This window comes from Octodon degus, unplaced genomic scaffold, assembly GCF_000260255.1.
Source record: "Octodon degus isolate 3935 unplaced genomic scaffold, OctDeg1.0 scaffold00003, whole genome shotgun sequence".
Classification (NCBI taxonomy): domain Eukaryota; kingdom Metazoa; phylum Chordata; class Mammalia; order Rodentia; family Octodontidae; genus Octodon; species Octodon degus.
In genome coordinates this window covers 2,196,061-2,201,047 of record NW_004524579.1, presented here as the reverse complement: position 1 = coordinate 2,201,047, position 4,987 = coordinate 2,196,061, and the positions used below count along the sequence as shown (strand labels likewise).

General features: G+C 37.4%; 1 protein-coding gene across 1 annotated transcript in view; it reads left to right on the top strand.

The window, feature by feature from the left end:
- Positions 1-4,987, top strand: part of Chst9 (carbohydrate sulfotransferase 9) — a 274,314-nt gene that overhangs the window by 131,130 nt on the left and 138,197 nt on the right. The gene's annotated exons all lie outside the window — the stretch shown is intronic.

Here is a 4,987-nt window from a genome sequence, read left to right as displayed (position 1 = left end):
TTTTTTGGGTCTTCCAAGTAAAGTATCATGTCATCTGCAAATAAAGATAATCTAACTTCTTCTTTACCTATTCTTATTCCTTTTATTTCTTTCTCTTGTCTAATGGCTATAGCTAATGATTCCAGAACTATATGGAATAGGAGTGCTGATGGAGGACATCCTTGTCTTGTACCAGATCTAAGAGTAAAAGATTTCAGTTTTTCCCCATTTAGAATTATGTTAGCCAGTGGGTTTTCATAAATGGCTTTTACGAGATTGAAGTAGAGGTCATCTATTCTAATTTTCTGCAGGACTTTGAACATGAATGAGTGTTGGACTTTGTCAAAAGCCTTTTCTTCATCAATGAAGATGATCATGTAGTTTTTAGTTTTTGCTCTATTGATATAGTGTATTACATTTATAGATTTTTGAACCACCCTTGCATCCCTGGGATGAATCCTACCTGGTTATGGTGTATGATCTTCTTGATGATTTGCTGTATTCTATTTGATAGGATTTTATTGAGGATTTTGGCACCTATGTTCATGAGGGAGATTGGCCTGTAGTTCTCTTTCTTAGTTGCATCTTTCCCTGGTTTTTGTATCAGTTTAATACTTCCTCCAGCAATGATTTTGGGAAGATTGCTTCCTTTTCAATTTCATGGAAGATTTTGAGGAGTATAGGGACTACATCTTCATTAAATTTCTTGTAGAATTCAGTTGTGAATCCAGCCAGACCTGGATTATTCTTTCTCAGTAGGTATTTAATTATATCTCGTATTTCATTGGCTGTTATGGGGCTATGGAGAGTGGGTATATCTTGTCGATTCAGTTGTGGTAATTGGTACCTTTCTAGGAATCTGTCCATTTCTTCTGTGTCTTCTATCCGGTGAGAGTAAAGATTCTCAAAGTAGCTATTGATAATCTTCTGAATTTCCACTGGGTCTGTGGTAATTATACCCTTTTCATTCCTTGTTGCTTGTATTTGAATTTTTTCTTCCCTCTTTTTGATGAGTTTAGCTAGGGGCTTATCGATTCTATATAATCTTTCAATGAACCACCTTTTTGCTTTTTTAATTCTTTGAATTGTTTTCTTCATCTCAATTGAATTAATTTCTGCTCTAATCTTTATGATTTCTTCCCATCTCTGGGCTATGTGTTTGCCTTGCTCTTCCTTTTCTAGTTGTTGAAGGTGCAGCATTAGGGTATTTATTTATTCCTGTTCTGCTTTCCTAATGTGTGAGTTCACACTATGAATTTCCCTCTGAGAACTGCTTTCATCATATCCCACAAATTATGTTAAGTTGTGCTTGAATTTTCATTGAATTATAGATATTGTTGACTTTCTGGTTTAATTTCATCTGTGACCCATTGATTGCTGAGTGGGGTGTTGTTTAATTTCCATGTATTTATGGGGTTTTTTTTTCTTCATTTCTTTTGTCATTTATTTCCAGTTTCATTGCACTGTGGTCATATAGTGCGCATGGGATAATTTCTGTTTTCTTACATATACTTAAGCATTACCTATGGACCAGTATGTGGTCTATTTTAGAAAATGACCCATGTGCAACTCTGAAAAATGTATATTCAGCTGTGTTTGGGTGGAACACTCTGTATATGTCCACCAAGTCCATTTGTTAAAAGCTCTGGTTCAGTTCTGTTATTTCTTTGCTAACTTTTTGTCCAGTTGACCTATCTTTTAGAGATAAGGGTGTGTTAAGGTCTCCTGTTAAAATTGTGGTATTGGATATTAGAATTTTCATGTCCATTAAGATTTGCTTTATATAGATGGGTGCGCCCATGTTTGGTGCATACATATTTATGAGTGTTACCTCTTCCTCTTGAATTTTTCCCCTAACCAGTATATAGTGGCCTTATTTCACTTGATCATTCTTGGTTTGAAGTTGAGACTGTCTGAGAATAGGATTCCTAACCCTGCTTTTTTCTGAGGAGCTGGGGCATGTAGTATTAAGTTCCATCCTTTGACTTTCAGCCTCTGAATGTCTTTATGAATTACATTTGTTTCTTGTATGCAGCATATTATTGGATTTTGTTTCCTAATCCACTGTGCCAGTCTATTTCTCTTAATTGGTGAATTGAGTCTATTTACATTGATTGTTAGAATTGAGATGTATTCACTTAAGATTGACATGTTATTTACCTGTTGTCATTTACTCCTTTTTCTCCTGTGTCTAATTGCTTTCCCTACTTAGTTGGTTGCTTCTGATCTCATTCGTGGAGTTCTGATCATTTTGGTCCCTCTCTAAAACATCTTTCAATAGCCTGTGTAGCATTGGCTTTGTCATCATGAAATTCTTTAGCTGTTCTTTTTCATGAAAGTATTTCACTTCTCCATCAAACTTGAAGAAGAGTTTTGCAGGGTATAATAGTCTGTTGTGGAATTTGTTTTCATAGAGGACTTCAAGTACTCTGCTCCACGCTCTTCTTGCTTTCATTGTTTGTGAAGAGAAGTCTGCCGTAATCCTGATGGCTTTTCCTTTGAATATGATCTGATTCTTTTCTCTAGCAGCTTTCAGTATATTATTCTTGTGCTGAATTTCTGGGATATTGACTATGATGTCTCGGTGTGTTTTTAATTGGGTTGAGATCACTTGGCGTTCTGTATGCTTTGGTTTCCTAAATGTCAGATTGTTTCCTCGTATTTGGGAAGTTTTCTGCTATTATTTCTGCCCATATATTTTTAATGTCATTTGTATTGACTCCTTCTTTCTCATTGATGCCTATTAGTCTCACATTGTTCATCTTTGCATCATCTTGCAGGTGATGGATTATTTTTTCCTGCATTCTCGTTGTTTTTAAGATATCCTTTCTTACCTTTTCAGTAGTTGCACCAGCGTCTTCAAGATCTGAAACTCTGTCTTCACTTTCACTTAAATGGTTTTGCAAGCTTGTGATTGAGGTTTTCATTTCCTCTATATCTCTTTGACTCTGCTTCATGCGATCTATTTCTTTCCTGAATTGCTCATTCAAGGAATCTGTCATTTTTCTAATCTCCTCTGTTTTTTTTTTCATCAATTTCTTCTTTAGAAGCAGTTATAAATTCTTTTACTGCAGTGTCTTTTTCAGATTGGGTTTCCTCCCTGTGTTTCTGTAATTGATTCTTTACATCAGATGCTATGAGTTCTGAGAATTCTCTTTTTTATTTCAGAGAAGAATTCTGCTCTGATTTCCTCTATAACTTTCTGCTGTTGCTTATTTACTATCAACACTATTAATTCATACATTTGAGCCAAGCTAATGTCCTCTCCACTTGTTCTGGGTGGGCATTGGGTTTCCTCCATATGTTTCTGCATTTGATTCTTTACTGCAGATGTTATTAATTCAGGGATTTCTTTTTCATTTCCAATCTGAATTCCTCTAAACCTTTATGCAGTTGTTTCTTTATTTCAGAAGTCATTGATGCATTACTTTCAGATGTATAATTCCCAATTTGTTCTGTGTTAGTGTCCTCTGCACTTGTTATGGGTGGGCTTGGCTTCTGAGATTGCATTTTGCTCTTTCTTGTTGTCATTTTATGTAGCACTGTCTTCTGACCTTTGTTGCCTTTATAACCTTAGCACCTACTGAAGTTCAGGTGTAGATCTACAAAGTTTGGATTTATCCAGCTGTGCCTGGCTTGGGTCTGGGTGCTGTGCTCAGCTCCTTCCTGCTGCTGCCCTTGGGGATGAACCTGTTGTGTCCCTCTAGCAAGATGTTCTGCTCCTGGACTAGCTGATTGGTTCTGTCCCCTACACTCTCTACAGGGATTGCAGCTGCAGGGTTTCACCCAGGCCAGTATGCCAGGCCTGAGCTGAGTCTGGAGGGGACAAGGTGGAGTAAAAGGGAGAGGCAGCTCTCCCACACACTCACTGAGCCTCGACTAGGACTGGATCTGGAGTTTCCCAGAACGCGACAGAAATTTCTACTCTTTGGGCAGGGTGTGGGGGAGTACTATGGAGTCATGGCTGGCATCCCAAGAGGGTGAAAGAGGGTGTCACCAATGCTGCTCCTGGGCTGGGATGAGTAGGTCCCACTGGCACAGGGTATCTGGAAGCTCTCCCACACACTCACCAGACCTGGGCTGACTGGATCTGGGGGTTCCCGGAATGCAGCAGAAATTCCTACTAGGCAGGCGGGGTAGGAGATGTGCTGCAGAGTGGTGGGGGCATCCCAAGGGAGTGGAAGAGTGTCTCACCCACGCTGAGCCTGGGCTGGGACCAGTAGGTCACGCCAGCACAGGGTAGCCAGAAGCTCTTCCACTCACTCACCAGGCCTGGGCTAGGACTAGATGTCTATTTTTCTTCTCTTTATTTTTCATCTAGGATGATATAGCAACTTCTCTTGCCTTTTTTTTTTTTTTTTTTTTTCAGAACCGGGGATTGAACTCAGGCCCTGCCAGACAAGCACTTATACTACTGAGCCTTCTCCCCAGCCCCTCTCTTGCCTTCTTGATTGTGATCTTTATTATTTTTTATATACTATGTCTGGAAGTATTAGAATACTTCGAGTTTGTATAAAAGGAAAATATTTTACTTTTAGTTTTCAAAGGTATGTTTGTTAAGTATCAAATTCAATGAGGACAGATTTTTTTTTCAGTTCTTTGAATTAATTAGTTTCTTACCCACTTGCTTTCATTTTTCCTAATGTGGAATAATATGCTATTTAGTTTTGTTCTGCCAAAGCTAATATTTTTTATGTATATAGTTTAATGATTTCTTTACAATTAGTTTTGGACAATTTCATTTTTGTACACCTTGGTATGATTTTATTCATTTTTCTTGTGAAAAAGATTTATTTTTCTTGAAAATGTGGTGCTATAATTTTAACTAAATTCAAAAATTTTAAATCTTTAAATATTTATTGCCTACCCACTTCTACTTTGAGATTGCTAATTTTGTGAATACAGGTTTCTTGATTTTGGCACTGAGTGAACTATTACATGACTTATCTGTAAATTCTTTCTTCTTCATTTTTATTTTATTTTTATTTATATTTTTTAGGAACCAGGG